A 23,408-nucleotide genomic window follows, 5' to 3' on the forward strand; every position below is an offset into this window, starting at 1 on the left:
TCACTTCCACGCGAAACGGCGACAAGCCCGAGCAGCCATCCTGCGCAAAAGGCAGGAGGACGCAGACACATACTTTACTGACGCGGGCTTATACCCCAGAGGTGAGACAGCGACTCCTACTTATCTGGCTGTGGCGACAAACCGGGGGAGACCGATCGTAGCAGCGTCCGTACGCACGACTTCAAGCGCCACGGCGGAATCCGCGGCCATAGCCCTAGCCATCCGAGACGCTGACGCCAAGAGCCAGTCGGCTTATATACTCACAGACTCGCAAGACGCCTGCCGCCTCTTCCTTCGGGGAGTTCTACCGGCCGGGGTCTTTCGCATACTAGGACCAAGCCTCCAAATGGACCACGGGATAACCTGGTGTCCCGCGCACACCGGAGTGGAAGGCAACGATCGGGCGGATCGTCTGGCTCGAGGTATAACAGGCCGAGCCGCGATACATACCGCTCGAACGGACGCCTCTCTAACACACGGCAGCACAACGAGAGACATACTTGAGGCACAACAACTAGGAAGACGATCCAAACCTCCACCTCACCCCAAGCTCAACAGACGACAGGCGAGGGACTGGCGCCGAATACAGACAAACACCTACCCACACTTACATAAACTGCACAAAATATTTCCCAACAAACACAGCGACAGATGTCCATGGTGCTCCTCCACCCCGACACTAGAACACATCACTTACCGATGCACGCAGCGTCCGGCAGACGCCGTCTCGCTGCTACTGCACGATACACTTAAGAATTGGTCGTGGGAAGCGCGACTCTCTGAACTGGACTTGGGAAGCCAATTGGCAACCCTCGACCAGGCCCGGCGCGCCGCAATAGCCAGTGGGGCCCTGGAAGAGGGGCTCCGCCCACAGTAACCAAGCACGATCTTTATTTAAATAAAGTTGTTTCTCTCTCTCTCTCTCTCTATGTACAGGGCCGGAATAATAGTGGCAAGGGCCCGGTTAAAAAAACAAGGGGGGCCCTTCCCGCCTTATCTTCTCGTCATTCTTGAGATTTGACGCTTTTCAGAATTCGCTACAAGGAACACACGCCGTATTTAATCGAAGAATGTCCGAAGTGCTTATGAACATCGCCTGGGCGTCTACTTTCTCGCAGAGCACGTGGAGAGATTGTAATCGGTATTGAACTATACCAGGGGACAGAGACAAAGACAGCAATAAGATTGGATGGACTAGTTGGTTCATATTAAAAGAAGGGTAAACTGCGCGAGAAGTTAAGACGAAAGGAAGAAATAAATATGACATTTATAAGTGCACTCTAAGTGTCGTATCTGTTTCTTACATTCCTCTTAACTTTTAGAGCAGTTTACCCTCGTTTCCATAGACATCTTGCCTCGAAAATCAGGAAGCACGTCAGTGAAAAATAGCTTTCTCTATCTGCTTCACTAATTCGGCAGCGCACGCTTTGGTTGCCTTTGTGTGAGCACTGCTGAAGTAGGCAGGTGGGAGGTTTTCAGAAACTAGGACGCTATAACGTAAAATGATTCCAAACTCTTGACGGCAAAGTTACGTAACCACCGACGCAAGCATCGGGCAGTGACCTGCAGCGTTGTCTGCACAACCCAATCAAACACTGTCCTCGTTTATAGGAAGTCACCTATGTTCGCTTTCAAAACCAATGAGATTGTCTACACTAGTGTTTTTTTATATAATTGGCTGACAAGAGGCGAGGAGCACGCACTAGTGGAAATGGTTTCGATGGGGCCGAGCCAGCACAGTAAAAATAGATAACCAGTGAAGAGGGTGGTGCCGGCTTCTCCGATTGGTCCGCTTCGCCTTACTTTTCTTGCGGTGGCTGGTCGAAAATCGCGCCGGCGTGCAACGGAAGGATAATAATGCCGCTAAAACGGATCTTCAGCAAGGAAAAGTTGGCAGAGCGGTGTCGTATGCATGCTGAAAGGGCTCGATAACGTTTTACTTCCACGCAAAAATCTTATAATGCGCAAATAAATACATGCTCACCGGCAGGTGCGAGTAGCGACGGCCTGAGCAGTCGGCGGGCAGCCATCTTTACCGATAGGTGGCGCTCACATCTCGGAGAAAATTTCTTTAGTTAGGCTTAGGAGCGTTCGAAACGAGAAGCGATCTCGAAAATTCCTCAAGATTAGCCATAACACTCTATCGTCGAAGCGGCTTGAGACTAAGCGAAAGCCGTTTACGCAGTCATTTGCTACGAACGAAGTGAATTCTTTACAAACAATGCCAAATTCAATTCGAAGGGGGAGACCGGGACCACCGCCATGTTTTTCATAAACTACGTAAACCACGCAAAAACGGTAACGTTAAATCTGAGAAATAGCGTGCGTACCCTAAACGCTATGGTGCGGTTAGAGTTCTGCGCATGCGCATTTCGATCCCGCTATTCCGGTAAGCCCGCAATTACGGAAAACACGCTAAACTAAAACTGTCTATTATGTATATGGTATATGCTGACTGAGCACAACAAAAAATTTCAATGGTTTCTTATTCAAATGTTTTCATCATGCGGGGATCTAAATATTGTAGAAAAGGCGGCGCCTAAAGGAAACGAGATCGATACCGAATTTTTACAAAAAATGTTCTTAATAACACTCGAACAAACAATCATACATATTTTCATTTGTGCACAGATCGTTCACTTTTAAACACGTAATACACTTGCATTTTATCAGGCAATATCCACTTTTACAAGAAAAGGAAACTCATTCACATTGCACACAAGCCTTTACTGCTAATAAATTGCGGAATGAATTTACATTTTTACAGAGATTTTCTACTTCAACACAGCGTAGAAAATAGGTTATGCGTTTCGCAGAAGTTCAACTTTCAAATGGGCATGTATACGTATTAACATGTTTTCTCTTTTTATTCATCTTTTCATCAGAACGGCATGTACGTTTCGAAGAGCGTTTTCGTGCCTGTTGCTGGCACAGTTTGTTGATGAGATCTTCAGAATTGACCCTCCTAAGAATCTCCGTCTCCACGCCCATGAGCGACAAATCAATGAGGCGGCTGTCAGTCTTCGTTTACCGAAGCTTGTTCTTGATCAATTTCAGCTTGCTGAGTGATCGTTCGCGGGTGCAATTTGTTACCATCAAGCACAAAAAATTTCTAGCAGCAACATGAACATCTAGAAATGAACCTTCAAGCTTTTCACGAATTAGAAGTTTCAGCACGTCTGCCCCAGAAGAATAGCCTTCGTTGCTCGCAAATGAAATAAACTGTTCAAGCTCATGGAGCAATGTGCCAGACAGATCAGAGGGAGGCTTTTTCACGAGGTCTATTGCTTGCAGGCGCCTCTGCGCTGGGGAAAAGCAGTTACAATCTGTAAAAACACCAAACTGCAAGCATACTTCGGTGTAAGCGCTGAAGCGAGCTGTGAGAGCGCGTTGGAGACTGTCATTCATGACGAAGAAGGTTTCGCGGCGGAACTTAGCTGAAGGATCTGGTTGCTCTGGCCTGCTCGTGCCTTCAGTGGTGTCGTATCGTGTCGATTGTTTTCGCTTTCCCTGGGTACTTGCTTTGTACGAAGCATTGTTCGATGGTTCCTTCGCAAGTCTTCCAATTTATTCGAACCTCTCTCTTAAGCCGATTACGTAATCACGCTACGAATTCATCAGGCTTGCGGCAGAATTCAATGACAATGTTGGGCTCTAAATTGCCTTGCTGGTGGCGTTGAGGCGCTGCGCAACTCTATCCCAAAACTCGGTCATCAGCGCGGTTTCCAGCATTGTCATTGCCTTCAGCAAAGAATTTGCCTCGTACTTCGTTTCTGCTCGTTCATCATGATCTTCGGATAGTTCCATCAAGGCGGCTTTGACTTCCTTAGAACCTGCTACGAGAGCCCTCATTGCATCCGCTCTGGCTGACCACTGCGTGTGCGATACTTGCTTTGGGATTACCGCTGTCGCGTTTTCTTTCAAGTGAGCCTGCAGTACAGCCCAGCGATGAGTAGACGCAGCAAAGAAAACGTGTATATGCTGTACAAGTCCGAAAAATGTAACGGCTTGTCCACAGGAATCTAAAGCATGCTCACCGACCAGGTTAACACGAGCAGCGCAAGGGATAAAATTTGCTTGTGGTATGATCATTATATTTAGGCTTCATCTTCTCATCTGTACATAATCATCATCTCGACTTGAGACCATTGTTGTGGGGCTTTGGCTCGGGACAGTAACGAAGAGACTTGCGACCTAACTGTTGTATCACAAGTGATGGAGAGTGCTGTCCGGTCCTTCAGTCCTCTCACTCTACCGGTCATTGCCTAACTTCACATAGAACACTTCCCTGGAGTTCCGCTCGGGTTGCCGCCTATACCAACAGTAGTTGGCGATATCGCAAGATCATTAGCCCAACGTGGCAGCACCCGTAGAAACTCCGGCTGCTATCACTGCTTGGACGGTCACCACTCCTGAAAAAGCCCCCCGGTGTTCGCTGGACTTCGCGGAGACGACGTTGAGGAATGGCTAGAACAGTACGACCGCGTGAGTGCCGTAAATCATTGGGATGATTCTTCCAAACGTACCCACCTCGCATTCTATCTCACGGGTGTCGCAAATACTTGGTTCTTTATCCATGAGATAGATTTCTCCACCTGCACCTCGTTTACACGTCAACTACGGAAGATTTTTGCGAACCCTTCTATCGGCTCAGATATCGCACAGAAGCAGCTTGATGAGCTTGTTCAGCACACCGGCGAGTCCTACACTTCCTACATAGAAGACGTCCTCGCCCTCTGCCGCCGCGTCAATAACTCAATGGCGGAGAATGACCGCATGCGTCACCTGCTCAAATGCAACGGGCCGGTGGCTTTCAATGCTCTCGTGGTTCATTATCCCACCACCGTTGCCGATATCATAAGGATGTGTCAGCGCCTCGATAAACTTTAGACAATACGCTTGCAACCTGACATGCCTGTTCTCCGGACCACCAACGACAGCGAGCTACGTGAACTCATCCGCTCTATCATTCGTGAGGAACTTCATGCCCAAGCCTCGCCATGCCCTATTGAGGTCCGTATGACACCTTGTTGTAGTCTACGCAATATCGGGAGGGGAGAACTGGCATCCATGACGTGCACGCAAGTCCCGAGCCCGCATCCCATGCCAACACCAGCTTACCCTCAGATTACCGCTATTCTACCAACCACCCAACAACCACATCATCAGCTGTCCGCAGTGCAGGGTTCGCTGAGTCCTCTCGCTCCGAGCGCATCGCCTCAGTCTTACAACGCCTTGCGCCCTCCTCGACAGGTCTGCTTCTATTGCGGCATCCGTGGCCATATTTCAAGGTTTTGTTGACGTCGCCTGCAAAACGAAAGGCGTCGCTATGACGATTTTGAACGGGATGACTTTTCTGCTCCTCGACCAAACCATCGTCGCTCTTACCCGACTTATTCACGTCGTTCACCATCTCCGCCAAACTTTGGCGCAGCCGGTATTTCCCGTTTCCCGCGTCATCACTCCCCATCACCGATTCGGTTCTCCTCTTCTCCACTTTGACCCGCGACTTCAACCTCTGCATATCGCCCGGAAAGCTAAGCTATGCAGTTTCAGGCGGGAACGATGCAGGTTTTGGACTGCATCAAACTCCTCCGGAGCGCCCGTCAAATACATTGTTGGTGTATGTTGAAGGTGTACGGACAGAAGCCTTGATGGACACGGGCACGTCCCTTTCTGTTATTAGTATCGACTTGTGTTCCCGCTTGAGAAAAGTGAAGACGCCATATGTGGCCCTCCCCTTCGTTGTGCAAACGCAGTTCTTGTTCAACCCTTTGGTGTTTGCACAGCGCGAGTTTTTATTGATAGTTTCCTTCACCATATTCAGTTTATCATGCTGCCTTCGTGTACTAATCCCCTAATCTTGGGATGGGACTTCCTTTCATCAGCGTCGGCTTCGATATCTTGTCGTCAACGATTCATTCAATTGACGGCAACTGAATTCTCTGATGTCGACGCTCCCAGCCTGTGTTTTGTAACAACTGTCGATTGTTTAATTCCCCCGGGCTATGGGAATATTTCGACACTGACTTCCAATATTATCGTTAAAGGTGACGTGTTGCTTGCACAGTGCGGTCACTGTACTTAACCATTCCTCCTAGCCTGGTGCGTTTTCAGGACAGTAGAGCTTTGCTCACTGCACTTAACCCAACTTCTTCTCCAGTTGCACTTCCCCAGGGCACTACCGTGACTTCCTTTGCTCAAACCAAACCTCTTTCGCTGGTTCCGCATTGCACAGAATCACCACCTTCCCATGGCACTACTGATTATCATGCAGCAACCGCTGCTCTAACTGCCACGATAAATCCGGCTCTGACTGCTGCGCAGAAAACAGAAATTTTAGCCCTTCTTAAGAAACACAGCATTTCGTTAGACGTCCACTCCAAGCTTCTGGGGCACACTTCCGCCCCGGTACATCGCACCGACACCGACGCAAGTTCAATTGTATGCCGCCGCCCATATCGCGTGTCTTCCGCGGAGCGAAAAATCATAGAGGACCGCATGGCTGACATGCTCCAACGAGACATCATCCACCCATCGTCTAGCTCTTGGTCGTCGCCAGTTCAGAGAATTAACTTTATTACAATATCGCGGAGACCAGTTGTGCCTCGAAGGCGGAACCCTTAGTCCGGGGCCCCATAGGTAGCAGCCGCCACCTTGGCACGGTCGACCAGCCATTGCTGGCCAGCCGCCGTCGCGTCGGTCAGCCACTCCTTCCAGTAGGTGAGGGTGGGGTTTGGAACGGCAGGGGCGTTGAGAATGTCTTGGCAAAGCCAGAACATATGCAGTAGGGTGGGGCGGTCGCCGCAGTGCAGGCATTGAGCTGGACCATGGGAGGGGTAGATGTAGCAATAAGAAAGGGGCGTCGGGAAAGTATTCGTCTGTAGTTGTCGCCAACCGACAGCCTGTCGGCGAGTAAGGGAAGCATGAGGTGGGGGGGTAGTGTTGCCGAGTTAGGCGTATCTAAGCAAGTTGGGATGCGTTCGAGAAAGGTTGCGGTCGGATGATGGCAGAGCGATCCCCAGCGGCTCGGTATGAGAGTTCTCGGGCCAGCGCATGAGCGTGCTCATTACCGGGGATTGCTGCGTGCCCAGGCACCCAGACCAACCGAAAAGTATGCGAGGTGGATGATAGGAAGGACTCGAGTATGGACGTGGTGGCAGGATGTAAAGCGTTGAAAATAAAACGCCGACAAGCTGGCTGGGAGTCTGTGGGAATATGATTGGGAGCAGAAGGGGGGGGAGAAGAGGTGGAAAGGATTGCCCTAGCAATCGCACGTTCTTCCAGCAGGGAGACATCGGTTAATGTACGTTCCGAGGCTGCGAATACGGTCATGAGATGAGAGTTCACTACTACCGTGACTCCCCCGCGTTCATTCACTGGGCTGGCATCAGTGAAGAGCGCACGTTGTGTTGGTCCGAAAGGATGACGGCTCTGTTCAATTTTGCGTCGATTATCGAGCCCTTAATAAGATCACACGCAAAGAAGTATATCCGATATGCCAAGAATTGACGATGCCCTTGAAACATTTCAGGGCACTCAATATTTCTCAAGCCTCGACCTCCGGTCCGGGTAATGGCAAATACCTATGCACGAAGCGGTAGTGGACAAGAGAGCCTTTGAAACACCGGACGGAATTTATGAGTTTACCGTAATGCTTTTCGGTTTATGCAACGCTTCTGCAACATTTGAACGGATGATAGACACTGTCTTGCGTGGCCTCAAGTGGAAAACTTGTTTGTGTTATCTCGACGATGTTGTTATTTTTTCTTCTACTTTTCGTCAGCACCTTGAGCGTTTTGACGTATTTTGACATGCCTTTACAAAGCTGCATTTCAGCTTAACACAAGAAAGTGCCACTTCGCCAACAAGAACATCAAACTGTTGGGTCACCTTGTCAGTAAAGATGGCGCCCGACGAGACCCCGACAAGGTTGCTGCGGTGCTTCGCTTCCCTCGGCCAGAAAATCAAAAACACAAAGTTTCCTTGGCCTGGCGTCTTACTTCCGCCGATTCATCAACCTCTTTGCTTCCATTACTTCACCACTGCACAACTGCTCACTTCGGGCCCTGTTTTCCCTTGGACAGACTGCTCTGAGTTTGCTTTACAAGCACTCAAACTTGCGTTAATATCAGAACCCATGCTCCGTCACTTCGATGGCAACGCCCCTACTTCTCTGCACACTGATGTTAGCGGCCATAGAATCGGTGGTGTCCCTCTACAGAGCGATAGCACTTTTACAGAGAGAGAGTTATTGCGTATGCCAGTCGCGCACTCACGGCAGCGGAACAGAACTATTCGATAACCGAGGAGGATTGTCTCGCAGTAGTTTGGGCCCTACAAAAGTTTCGACCATACCTCTATGGACGACACTTCACTGTAATAACCGAACGCCACGCCTTATGCTGGTTATCATCACTGAAAAATTTGTCGGGAAGCTTTGGACGCAGGAAACTCCGTTTGCAAGAGTACACTTTTGACGTTGTGTATAAGTGTGACAAAAGAAAAATAAACATAAAGATGCCGACGCTCTCTATCGCTGTCCCCTGCCACTTTCATATTCGAGAGACTCCCTTCATTGTTCGTCCCGTGACGATGACGCCGCATCATCGCTTGTGTTATCATCCCTAGCCGCTACTGACCCGCTATCTTCCAATAATTGCGCTCAGTTCGCTTCATGTCCACGCGACGATTCATACTGCAGGCGGATTATTCTGCGCCTCTGTGGAGCTTCTCCTCCACCTGATGCCAGATTACGTCGCCAACTGTGGCAGTTAAAACTCGAAAACACTGTGGGGCATCGTTATGTTTACACTACCGATGGACACAACTACGTTCCTCTTCTACCACTTTCACTGCGTTGTCAAGTCCAACAAGCCTTTCACGACGACCCATCTACTGGCCATTAGGGTTTTCACAAAACGTATTAGAGGCCGCTTCTTCCGACCTGACCTGTCTACCTTCATGGCCAAGTAGGTCGTTCCGTGCGCACTTTGTCAACGCCGGAAACGATCCACTTCAGCCCCGGCTGGCCTTTTACAGCCACTACCGTGTCCCCAGACACCTTTTGACGTCTTTGGGATAGACCTGGTCGGCCCTCTTCCCATAACGCCAGAAGGTCATAGATACATCGTGTCAGCTGCCGACCATCTTACACGGTACGCAGAGACCGCTCCTCTACACTCGCGTTCTGCCTCAGACGTTGCCGCCTTCTTTCTGCAAACCATTGTGTTGCGTCATAGTGCACCTCGCGTCTTGCTGAAGGATTGCGGCAAGGCTTTTCTGTCAACAATGCTCGAAGACGTATCCCGAGCTTCTGCCATGCTTCATAAGACATCTGCCTACCATCCCCAAACAAATGGGTTAACAGAGCGATTCCATCGCCCACTGACGGACATGATATCCTCGATCCCGAGGCCATATCCCGTTCCGACCATAATGCAGTGGTTACGTGGAGCTCGAAGAAGCGGAACCAGTCTTCCACGGCCCCATCGTCCGCTGATCCAGTGTTCTTGGGGACGTCGAGGGCTTCCGATGGTGTGGTCAAGATGCTGGTCTGTTTCGGTGTTGGATCTGTGCGCTGAGGTTTCACAGCGTGGTGGGGAATACTTGCATGTTCATGTGCGGCTGCTGAGGTGGCTGCCAGGTCTTCATCCTGTCGACTTCTGTGACGCGAGCAGGAGGTTGCGGACAGAGACAAATATGGTCGCCCGAACATTGCCCTTAAATTTCGTCTCCCTCTTTCCCCACTAATGCACCGCACCGTCCTTGTGTGGTTCGTGACACACACACACATATATATATATATATATATATATATATATATATATATGTGGGTGTGTGGGTGTGTGGGCGTGTGTGTATGTTGTAGATATGTTTTCCTGTGCACAACCTTTTACCAATTGATGGTCTCTTAAGTCTCCGTATAACCCGCAAGTAGGAATTAATAGAGAACGACGACACCGGTAGCGAAGAATCAAACCATCGCTCCTTCGGAGTCCTCCGTAATCGGAGTTCCATACTATGTCTATGTTTCATTGGGCGTTGTTTGCACTATCATATGAAAGCATAACATAGCATAGAAACCTCTGCGTCAGCTTATTACCGGTTAATTTTTTTTTCAGCGCAGTAAACGAGGTTTCAAACACTAACCGCTTATATACGCCTTCGCATTGCGCGTTCTGAAACTGTTGGACCGTAGCTGCTCGAATCCCAGTCCGGCTGCTGTCTGTGTCCATCAAGGCCCTTTCACATGCTGCTACTGGAGCGGAAAAAAATCAGTGTGGACGCACACGTCAAAATGCGATTTTTTGAGGGCTCATTCACATGACTGTGGTTTCAACAATGAGACTGATGCGACGCCCAGGGTTGCTTGCTGCGAAATCTTGTGGCATAATTCATGTAATTTTTCAAATGTAATGGAAAAACCCGTGCGTTACAATATTATTGACCAGTCTTTAATAGGAGAAAATAATACACGTGTTTTGTGTTTTAAAAATGCTTCTAAGTTTAATTTGTTTTTGAGTGCCCAACAGCGGTTTATGAAGTTCAATACGAGGAGACATGGCGGAGGTAAACAGCTGTTCGCAGCTGGTAGTTCAGTGCTGTGTGCTGTCTCGTGTGTCTTTTATGCCGGTGTCGTTCTTCCTGGCCGAGAACCAGCACTGCCCCTCGACACAACCCTCCCTGTTCGCACGGCACCCACCAGTGAATACGCACTTGATGCCGTCGCCAGCGGTGCCCGCGCTGCCCACGCAAGGGAAATTGCCCGTGACCGCCTTCTGAACTCCCAAGAGAGTCAAAGGCACTTGTACGACCGACGACACCGAGACGTGCGCCTCCCGCCTGGCTCTTCTGTGCTTCTGTGGTCTCCATCGCGTCAGGTTGGCCTGTCAGAAAAACTGTTTTCTCGCTACACAGGCCCCTACAGAGAGCTTAGTGCCGTGACTCCAGTCTCCTACGAAATCGACCCTGACGCCCCATCTGCTTCCCAGTCCAGTGATATCGTGCACGTTACACGACTGAAGAAGTATCACCCTCCCAATGATGACATTTAGACTCTACGAGACGTCACTTCTGCCGCCGGGGGATTCTGCTACACGCGTGTTGTATTGGGTCGTTTGAACGAGGCGCGCGGGCGCCATCACTCGGGCAAAGAGGAGGAAGAAAGAACTGGGCTCGCACTGTGAATCCAACCGGTCAGCGCTGCAACCGTTGCTGTAAATATATTCTGTAAATAGTTGCTCGTGTAATTGACTCGTCCTTCACGTAAAAATATCCTCAGTCAGTTATTCTCAGCTTCTGTTTCAATGACATGGCGTTAGGATGCAGACAATCAGTAAGGGCGCCTACGGATGGATCTAAAATCCGCAGTATCGATGCCATGGGTTACAAGTGATATCTGGCGAAGATGGGTCGGAGAAAAATAAAAAAAACATCGCGGTAACATGCTGTAGTGTTTGGGACTGTTCGGCACATTCGCTAGTGCGCAGTGATGTGGAAGAAAGACAGAGTCGTTTTGGAGCATTTATAAAATGAAAAAGAGTCTTTAAAATATGGATATACAGAGAGTTGATAATCTGCGTAATGGCAGTCAGTGTGTCCACACACACACACGAGTATAAACGGGCTGAGACAGTCCCGTGTTTCGAGGCTCACGCTTCTGTCGTCACGGCACTGCGGGTTCACCCGTGCTCGAGCCGACTGCGACGACGACACGTTCAGGCCCCGTCCAAGACGGTTCTCGGGCTCGGCACGCTCAGGAGCAGCAACGGCAGCAGCCAGGGAACGCCTTGTCCAGCACGACCTCGGTGCCCAGCTCGAACGCCCCTCGCAATCCAAATGCGGCGGTCGCATGTGAGGATCGCGTCTAGCACAGCAACATCTGTGCCAGACGAACGCTGCTCGGCACAGCTCAGGTGCAGCAGCTCAGGGACCGGCGGCACTCGGGTCAGCCAGCATCTCGAGCACTGGCAAGCAGGAACCCTGCTTCCTCGGAAGCCCTCGTCCACGTTTGACTCCGCGATCCTCCGCACCTTGCCACGGACGTCACGCCTCGTTCACCCAGGAGCTCGGAACTGCCGCCCGCCTGGTTCGAACACTGCGAGCTCGCCTCGTGCCGCCGTGCTCGTGCACCCGTTCACTTTTTCTTCCCAGAGCTTGGGTGGCTGCTCCGATCCTCCACCGGCACCTCGCGGCACTTACATATGTCAGATGCTAACAAGCTGCGAACATCTTGAGAAAGAAAAGTGTACAATCATTGCAATGCGACCAGTGGTAACATACGGGGCTAAAACTTGGAGGCTAACTAAGGAGCTCGAAACAAGAACGGCGCAAAAAGCGATGGAGCGAGAAATGTTAGGAGTAACGTACAGAGAGCAAGCGGTTATATCTCATATTCTAGTGACATTATTAAACAAAATGGTGCTGGGTAGGCCATGCAATGCGAAGGGCAGATAAAATGTGGATCGTGAATGTTTACATAATGGGTGCCAAGGGGAGGGAAGCGCACTCGAGGATGACCGAAAATAATATGGAGTAATGAAATTAGGAAATTTGCAGGGGCGAGTTCGAATCAGCTAGCGCAATACTGGGGTAGATGGAGATCGTAAGGAGAGGCCTTCGTCCTGCCGTGGGCATACTTATAGCCTTATGATGATGATTATGATGCTGAGGCAGAGAAAGCTATTACTTGAAAGGCGTTCGTGCTTTGTACGCACACTGAAGGGTTGCGATAATAAACGGGTAGCCTCCAAACGACGGCGGCTACCTTTAAGAAAATATGAGATGAGTTTCACATGAAGGTCTGTTGACTTTTGACATTACAGCCAAATGAGTCTTTGATGTGTTTCTTCGGAAATATTCTGATGTATTCCTACTGCCATTCTAAAACATATTGGCCACCGTCGTTCTGATGCATACTTGAGTGCTTTTCTTGTGAGCATGGAATGTCTTCCTAATGCGTGCTCTAAAGCAGTTTTCGTGTGACCGTGTAATGTCTTCCTAATGAGCATCTACGGAGTTTATACATTAGATTGCTGGCATTTATAGAATTCCTAAAACAAAATTAGCCACCACGTGTGGCAACATTTTCTGATGTGTCCTTGGTGCTTTATATACATATACCAAGCTAAGGTGCAGCACTTTTTCCAACATCCAACATATACGTGGGTCCGTACATATGCTGCACATTAGACATTTCTCAACAAAAAAGTTGATAAAAACATTTATTGAGCATATACCACGCTTCCTTAAAGACAGAAGGAGGTTAAATGTAAGGAACACATAGTATCTGTCTGGTTATGGATGTGGTATTTTCCTTTCATTTAATCTCCCTGCTAGTATTTGAGGAGAGACTGCTTTTGAGGTGGAGGGTCGTCGTCTTGAAGTGAGTGCATGTGTACCCTGCATGGTGAAAGGACAGAAAATTAACAACACTTGGCAATGAACCACAGGAATACACACTGTATCACTTGCTGCGAAACGATTTGAAAATGTTAGTTGTGCGAAAAGTTTATGCAATATCGGTTCACATAAAGCCGTTGAGGAATTGCTGTGTAGCCTTTGGTTGTAGCAGTAACTACAGTATGCCCAAATTTCTCTTGGCTGTACAAACATGCAACATGGATCAGCTGTGGGTGCACGTGTTGTGAACTAATTTGGCTGTATTCGTTTCCACTCGCCAAAGAGCAGTAGTGTCTGTGGATTGCTAGCGGGAATAGGAAAATCTTCTATCTGATCACTTGGCGCGGAAACAAGCATAGGAGTGCTGGTGTACGGGCAACCCAATGCAACCCCGACACATTTAAGTGCCACCCGTTACAGAATATTTGCATGAGCTACCAGCATAGTTCTCATGCATTTCAAGTCCACTATGTCATGCCTATGTTGGCCTATGTCCATTATGTCACACCTATGTTGGTGCTCTCCCAGGCACATGTTGAGGCACCGGCCAGTCTGCCCCATGTAAATCTGACCAAATATACACATGATCAAAGGTATAGACCACACGACCCCTAACGGATACAAGACAAGTTTGGTGGTATCTTTAACTAAGCAAGCCTCCCTCGCCTGGGTGTCTTTCTCAATTCGCTTGTGGACAGCTATGCACATATATAACCAGAAAGGAATAATGTAGACAGGATATTAACGACAGTCCGTAAGTGAATTGTGAAAGGCGAGCAGGCAAGCGAGGCTTGCTTGGTTACCACTAAATTTTTCCACTAAGATACCACTAAATTTGTTCAGTGTGTGTCCGAGGCAGTGTATTGTTCTCCTTTAACATGTGGTCAAATGCACATAGTGCAGTCTGGCGGATGCCTAAATATGTACTTAAGATATCAATCATATTTGACTCTAAAGACCAGTATGCTCATCTGTCTTGGCCATGCATTGCAGCAATAGGGCTTCTGGCCTAATTACGATCGCCACCTATTTTTCACCTACAGTGGAAAATTGACACGTGAAATCAGGCATACCACATAAATAAAAAGATGTGTGAGCCAGCCCCATTAGGGTGTGAGCCACCCATAAGTAATGGTCTCCCTTCTCTCACAGTGTAAATTTTGTCCTGAAGTTACATGAACTGACCGGCAAATTCATAGGGACGCTAGAAATTTCACCTACTGGACACGGCTGGTTCTCAGAAAATGCACAAATACAGGGATGGGTATTCATTGGCATATTGTAGTAATAGTTGTCGCAAGTTAGCTTCTTTGACATTGCTGCCATACTTCACCTGTCACAAGGCTACACCTTCACATTTCATTTCAAGAAATTTAAGGTCATCATATGTGTATTTGCCAGTGGCAGTTAATCTGATAACAAGACAGAAATTATTGTAAATAGCAATGTTAAAGTAACAATGGTAAGCAAAGGTAAGCACGCTGCACACTTAGACATGTGACATATTTGGCACACTACCGTTCGAATACTAACATGCACAAAAACGGCACATGCGTGTAGCATAAACAGAGAAAAAATACATGAGTAGAAGCTACAGCATAAGGAACAGTTTCAAAACAATAAAACCAAAATAAGAAGTGTAATATACTGTGTGCAAAGCAAAAATAAAATTGAACTTGCAGCCAAGTGATTGAAGCGAGAAAAAAATGTTAAACATCAGGGCATGTTTGGTTTAGTTTTATGTAGAACCCGATAATGTGTGCATAATGTTATGAACACAAATAAGGAGCAAGTTGAATAAAGTTGCATAAATAGTGAGCCTATTTAGTAAGCTGAGTTGAGAAATATGTCCATAAGCTTATACACAAATCATACTGAGATCGTACTTTCTGGTACACATATACTTCATACATACCTGACATGACATCCAGATTACACGTCGTGCTGCTGTAGCCATGGCTGCGGGATCCCTGCATTTCCCTGCCATTATGTGGACACTGCTATAGGGTCACGGTCTCACCACTGCAAAATGAGTTCAGTGTTAACTTATAGCATTGATTGGCACAATAAAACTGTCATATTGTGAACAGATGTAAGTTGCACATAAAAAGTCACGAAAACATGTCTGCACTAGTGCAGGGTGGCAACGGAGCACAAGGTCGAGTCACTGAAGAATTTCATGATAATAGGGACCCGTTCATCAAAGTAACATTTTGAACACGCACGCAGCAGCTCATACAAAAAATGTTTGTTTACATACCAGAGTTTGCTTTCATGACTTAGTTTAAACAACTTTCCCCTGCCATGTTTAGTTACGTCAAAGTATTGGCAACACCCCTTGTTTTGAAAAGAACGCTGCACTAGTAGCAATCTGTGACTGCTTACATTTTCTCCTCAAACTGCTCGTAAACCGAAAACCTGGTAAGCAGAGATAATTTACAACGTCGAAGAATTTATAAGCGAAAAAACGCAAATGCAGTAAGAATCGGTGAACAGATGAGTCGTTATTATGCAACTTCAGCAGAAAAGCGGAAGCGCATGCACAAGTGAACACGAATATTTCGAACGTAATCTTTCTCCATCGGGATATCAGGATATTCAATTTCGCATAAAAGCAATAAATTCTGAAAAACAACGCGCAGCAAGCACAAGCACAGTTTTCACTGTTGCCGCAGAAGTTCCATTTCCTACGTTCGCAAGGCACGCTATGCACACACGAGGAGCACGCACAACACACGTGTACTTAGCAAGCACGACTGCTTACCTTTTCAATGGTACGACGCTCTCCAGGTAGCCGGTGCTGCGTCGACGACATTACTCCCATCATAGATGTCACTGCGTAGTGGACGAGCTGAGGCACGCTAACAACACGCATTATTTCTTTTCGACGTCCACCCAACTTTCCGCGACAAGCAGACAAAGGCCACGGCATGAAAATCGTTGGTCCACATTTGCCTGGCGCGCCACGCACATGGCGAGTTTGCAGCGAGACACAAGGTATCTTCTGGCACTTTTGTGCACGCTAACTACGTCCCGGTTCATTACATCAAACATAAAAACACGATGAAGCAACACATCGTACCAGCACAATTGCAGCTCGCACAGACGAACGCCATCTTGAAGACTGAGGAAAAACGACAGCGCCACCTGCATACTTGTGAGGTTGTTGTGGCCTCCATGATGCCAACAATAATAACCAGTAAACTCATGTTTTGTGCCGTGTTACACCCAGCTACCTATATATGCTACGAGGCACAACAAACCACCGAACAGTCCACACTTTACACTATAGTTTATCGTAGAAAGAATTCTGTGAAGTATTTTCAATTTTGGAATTGCTTCCGCCGTCTGCAGCCAGTAAAAGCATGGCCTTAGAGATTTGGTTATGTTATCCCTTGAAAGCCGTCGATGGGGCGTGAGTTGAATGATTTTGACTGCCTGCGCCGTCACTTCGTGTTAGATAACTTCCTGCTGCCGTTAACATCAGCTGTAGGCTCAGAAATTGGCGAAACGATCTCTGCAGTGTGCCTCGATCATGGTTTTCGCATAAACCCCAGAATTGGTTTTAAATCAACATTTTTGCCAAACTATGTAACACTTCGATTTGCCTGTAAATTGTGCTCGATATGCTAGACTAATAAGCTGTATTATTAGCCTCCTCCCCCCCCCCCCAAAAAAAAAAAAAACATCGGAGCCCTTCCACTATGTGCAGATCGAAGACCAGCGAGGCTGTTGGTTTTGCTTCATTATATTTGAAATTGTTTTAATTTGGTGGTTATGTTAAATGGTTGGAAAGACACAACACATCGTTGCATCGCCATGCGCCGTATTCTGTATGTGCGAGTGAAAGCGAGTTTAGGCGACTAGATTCAACACCTTGCACCATCGGCCTCAGCACGTTAGGCCGCTACGCGTATCGGCTTCTCGTCGCTTTCGCATCCATTCGTGCTGTTGAGTGCTACGGCGCTCCTCGAAGGCGCGCTCTGCCTCTTTGAAGTGAGCGACACGGGTCTTACCCGTACCCAGTCCAAGGGGCAATTGATGATGTCGCTAGGGAAATAGCTATGTCACGAGATAATGAGACACCGCTACTGGTTGGCAAGGAGGTTTAAAAAATCTTTTTTTAAAACCTCCTTGCTGGTTGGTAAGACTATTGCGTTTTATCACTGGCGTTTCGACACGCATCGTCATACACTAGCGTTTGGGCAACAGCGTTGATCACTCCGGCGCATTGTTTTTTTGTCTCTCTGGGTCCCACGTGTGACAAGGGTAATTCAAAGGCGCGTTACAGGTCCCCGAGCCCACACAGGTATGCGCCATTACGCTGGACCCTTTTTGCACTACCTCCAGGATCGGCCCACTTATCTTTTGTCAACATTTCGGAGACATTTTTTCTAGATCCTAACCAAGGACAGCTTCGCTGTATAAAATAAAAAAAATAAGAAAAAGAAATAAAAGTTCCTGTCATACGCAGTTTTATGTCATGTGCTTTGACATTAGCAATGACAAAAAAAGCTGTGTACTCCTCTCATCAAAAATCCTAATATGCATTGCCATTTGAGTCTCTGATGTACTGGTGATGCTAAACAACATTAGACGATGCATTTCTGATGCCTGTCTGATGGCACATTAGAAATGCATAACGTCCTAATCAGAAACTCATGGTTCATTTTCATAAGGGTATAAAAGGCTCGTTTTTTAATCACCCGGAAAAAGTGACAGTACACACATATCTTCACTTTCGCCTTTGAATAGACAACTTAAGAAAATTCATCAATACCACAGTACCCGGCTTTCAATAGGATATGCGTTTTGGTACGTCAAACTCGATCAATCAATACATCAAATTATCAATGAGTAATTCAATCAAGCTCATTTTTTTCCAATTTATTCCAATGGTCTTTATTGGGAACCTCGTCTGGTGCCATTGATGTCGATGGCTTGATTTATCAGAGGTAGCCGCATACGATGCACAGCGGCACACGTGGATAGTGCGAGCATCCGGAAAAGCCTGAGCGGCGACGCTTCGAACGCATCGTATGCACCAGCCAGCAACTCTAGTTTCAGCTGCTTCATGCAGACACAAACACACCACTCCGCCATATGTTTTGCCACATTCTCTGTTCTCGATAAGTGCGCCATGGGCTGGTTTCACTGAACACGTTGTGTTGCAGCAGGCAGTAAGCGCCCAGGCACACTTGCTTAATCTTCGAAAGTTTTATTGCATCACTATGGGAACTGTTTAACGATGACGAAGTTTTCGCGGAACGGATACAGTACTCATCGTTTGTCTGCGACATAATGCGTCCTGCGTGTGTACGAGCCCATCATTTCCTTTGCAATTGTGTGAGGATTGCACGCTCGCAGTTGTGGCGCAAGCGCATGCAATAGTAAGTTCAGACGGTGAATCCCTTGTTTGTGTGCCATGAAAAGTGCACGGAGAAGGCAAGGGCACGCTATATCCGACTATCCTGCCCGCAGCTGTCGCGTCCACGTGCGCTCTTGTCGAAAGGGTCTGCAGCCCGGGGCCTGGGTGAGGAGTACGAGCGCAAGTCTGGGGAAGATTAGTCATCGGCACATGTTTCACTCACCTGCGATGACTGCCAAGCAAGCAAGACTGAGTTTGACGCACACACTGCTCACCAAAATCTGGCACTACGAAGGGTTTTCGCAGTAACGGTGGAAGTGTGCCGAACTGCTCTGGAGCACTATCGTTGCCACCAGTTGGTGAAGACGACATAAGAATGCACAACTGCGCGATTCGGCTCTTCGTTCTCTGCTTGGTCATCGCGGGTAAGGCTTGCCGCGTTTCGGCACACCTTTCATCTGTTTTCTCTTATCTGGGGTGAAGCGACAACGTGACTTGATAGCGCGAAAGGGACCCGACCATGTGGGCATATCTTTCGCTTTCCTATTGAGGCATGTAGACTACTTTTATGTCTTGCTTTCTCAACCGGCTTCTATGGTCTGAAAAAAAAACTGTGCGAGGGTGTTTCCAGTGGTTACGGCATTCTGTGGCTGAACGCGTGTGGCGGGTTAAATTTAGGTTGCGGTGGCATGGTGGTGGGGACCGAATGCTAGAGGTCCCATGTACTGAATCAAGGTTAAAGAAAGCCCCGTGGTCAACGGCGCCTTCCGTAACTTTCATAGCGCTTCGCGGCTGCATTGGAATTTAGATTTCCATGGATGAACCATATCGTACAACAAAACCAGCTTTACCTGCATGTAATATTTCGGGCTTGCTTTATTCGTTGTTGACTGATGCGAAAATGATGTGGTTTGGCGGCAAATATCTTTACTTAGTGACCAGCAACATCATTTAAGCGGCATCGCTTAAGATTTTGAAGATATTTTAGCGATATCAACATTAGAGGAAAGTTGCTTTCAAAGTGCCTTTTAGAACTCACTTTATTGAAAAGCCAGTAGGGCAGCCGGAAATGGGGGTACGACATGTGTGCTCTGCGACCTTGACAAAACAACGGCGGTGTCTAGTCACGGAGGCTATATGCAGCGGATAATTTCGCACAGGGCAACAGGATTCCCATAACGCTCAGAAAATTTAACTTTTATTTATGATTCACAAAGCCTGTTAGAATGGGTTTGAACTCTGCGAGCGTAGCAGTTACTCTAAATAGGTTCCACTGGTGGAGGTTCTTAAACGTACCAGTAAATACTTACCGGAACTTATTGAAATAAATTTTATGTTAAGATTTATCACCCGCACGTAAATGGTGAGACAGATGAAATTTCTCTTGCCTTTTATCTTGACGTAAATATTCTCGCTCTAATTTAAGGACACGAATGAGCAAGCGCAAGTGGCCCGCCTCGTTCAACGCGAATGTGACGCGAATATCAACGAAATACTTTGGTTCCTTATGGCCTCGACAAGCCATTAGCGCACTTTAAAGATCTCGGGCGGATCAAGGGGCAGCAGCACGGTATTTGGCCTGTATCTAAGCCACGTATTTGTGGTCTCACTGTTAAAATGACCAAGCCAGCGTCGCGCAACGTAATTATTTTTTCACGAGTGATCAACTTATTTATTTATTTATCCAAAATGCCCCCAAAGGCCATCATTACGAGGGTGTTACATGGGGTGGGGAATCACAGGAACACAGACAATAATAACAGATTATACTTATACATCATACTAAAAACAAGAGAAAGCACAAAAGAAATAATAGAGTGAAAAACATAGGCAATGTACAAGATAAGCCACAAATATTGCAGATAAAACATTAGTGCATATTGGGAGAGCAAAAGGCAACTGCAATGAAAAGCAAACACCAACAGACATGGAAAACACAAAGTCCCAAAATAATAATAATGATAGAGTAGGTGGCAAGTCATGAGCAAATTAGATCTTGAAACTTAGTTAACTCGGGTTCCATGGTAATGTCTGATGGTAAGGCGTTCCATTCAGTTATTGTGCACTGTAAGAACGAATATGAATAATGGGATGACTGGCAGTTATTGCGTTTGATTCTATACGGATGATCACGACGTGGAAAGATAGCTGGTGGTGACTGAAAGAAATCATCATGAAGTGATGGATGATGATAAAGCTTATGGAAAGTGATAGGCGATAAATTTTACGACGAAGTGCTAAGTTTTCCAACACAGTATTATTGTTAACGAGGTGACGCTGGTATAGCGTGAATATTCTGAAAAAATAAATCGCGCAGCACGCTTCTGCAAGGCTTAGATGTTACTGACGATATAAGTTTGTACGGGATGCCAAATGGCAGACGGGTATATCTAGTTTAGGACGGATTAATGGGGTGTACGCTAGTTTTTAACATGCACTGGGGCTATTTTTGGGTTATGTTTACGAAGTCCGAGAGCATGGTTAGAGGAGGCAACGGTAAGATTAATATGATTATTCCATGATAAATCTGACTGAACATTGATACCAAGGAGCTTGTAAGTTGGGGTGAGTTCCACATCGCTGTTATCAAGGGTGGTTCGAATTTGGGGCCTATTGGTGAAAGACAAGAGTTTAGTTTTGGAAATATTTAACGACATTATCCAATTTGAACACCATGCACTTATCGCTTCCAGGTCAGTTGGCTATCAGTGTTGCTTGTTATACATCTATAAAGTACACAATAGTCTGGAAATAGTCTGATTTTAGATGACACGCAACTGGGTAAATCTTTAATATAGATTAGAAAGAGTAAAGGTCCAAGTACGCTGCCTTGTGGAACACCAGACGTACCATAAGCATAACATGAGTTAGAATTGTTACCTGATGTAAAGTTAATTCTAGATGAGAGAAAATCTGAGCCATGCAATTATATTAGGGTGAATGTTAAGCTGCGAATGTTTAAGTAACAACCTATGGTGTGGAACACAATCAAATGCCTTAGAAAAATCTAAATGTATTGAAACTTGAAACACAGCGTCTATCAGTGCGTGTAGGTTGATAATAAACCTGGCATGTTGGGTTCCGCATGAGTAGCCCTTGCAAAAGCCACGCTGATGCTTGAAAGTAATGTTATGGTCTTCAAGGAAGTTGAGTTGACTGTGTATATGTTCGAGTAATTTACAAATATTGCTGGTTAAGGAGATGGGACGATAACTAAGCGAAGAAGCACGATCGCCTGAGTTGAAACTGGCTATGATTTTAGCAATGCGCCAATCATTCGGAATGCAGCCAGTTGATAGTGACTGGGAAAATAGAGCGGTTAACATGGAACAAATACTTTGCTATGTATTATTTAAACATTTATTATTGAAGCCTAGATGATTGGCACTAGATGACGTTTTAAGATTGGTTACTGGGGATAAAGCCCCATACTCATTGATGAGTACCTCGTGCAAAGTGATTGCCACTAAGGCCTTTAGTGTAGGCAATGAGATAACGTTTCAAAGAGCGAAAATTGTTACAGACGTATCATTAAGAAGTTCAGCACAATCTGAATTGGGATAGGAACGCCATCAGAATCGCTAAGACTGATGTCAGTGTGAATTCCAGGGTTCACAACAGGCCACAAGCGACGAGTATTATTTTATTTAACTTAGGGAAAATTTGCAAGTTAAGCCCCGACCAAGCGCTCCTACATGCTAAAAAAATAAAGTTACGCGTGCTCTCCTGAACCAGGCAGGATTTGTAACTTTTGTAACATGATTTGTGATCGTCCCTTGTTCTGCAAATACTTCAGTAACTTCATAGCCCTCAGGGATTTGCTGGTACATTAACTGTTTATTCCCCACCAGCATGAACACTAGACGAAAGCGATACGTTTCCGTAGATGCTTTTGGCCATGTTAGCTTCGATTATAGCACTCGAAACAGCCTACTACATTATTATTGATTCGATGGTTCGAGCGACATTTTTAGCGACATTGCAGCACACGTAGAGATAATTTAGCGATTTCTTTGTCTGAGTTTAGCGACATGCTTGGAAAAACGTGCTTGACAATACTACGTGAGAAATGGTAGGGGTGCGTTCAGCTTCGCGTGAACGAGCCGAGCCGTTGTGATACTTACACATTTCTGCAGTTGATCTTTTCTGTTATTTACCTGCTTCGTTCTGAATATTGCCATAATAGGTTTACACCCTTTTATTTGCTGCTATGCTTGTGAACGTCAACCTAGCGCTACAGCTGCGCCAACGAGTTTGACTGAACTAAAGCATTGTCGCCTGGTCTATGTAACATCCAGACGTATACATTGAAGGCATGAGTATAGTGAAAACCGGGAAACGTTGCATGAGCACGGCGTCTATATTATTTTCCGAGACAACAGTAACGTGTTGATGCGGTTCCTTCCTATCCTAAATCTATATACATGTTGCCATGTCATTGTTACTGCGGATTTTCAAGTTTGTATTACAATAAATTTAGCCTTTCCAGCGGTTTTATAGATTACCAATTTAGCTCTGACGCTGCCTTTGCAGACTATACTTATAAGGTGTAATCGTTGTTAATCCCTCGTTGAAGTTCTTTTCATCTTAATTTTTTTCTGTTTTTAATACTACAGCCATTTCTTCCAAAACACTG

The sequence above is a fragment of the Dermacentor silvarum genome, chromosome 3, assembly GCF_013339745.2.
Source record: "Dermacentor silvarum isolate Dsil-2018 chromosome 3, BIME_Dsil_1.4, whole genome shotgun sequence".
In the NCBI taxonomy this organism is placed as follows: domain Eukaryota; kingdom Metazoa; phylum Arthropoda; class Arachnida; order Ixodida; family Ixodidae; genus Dermacentor; species Dermacentor silvarum.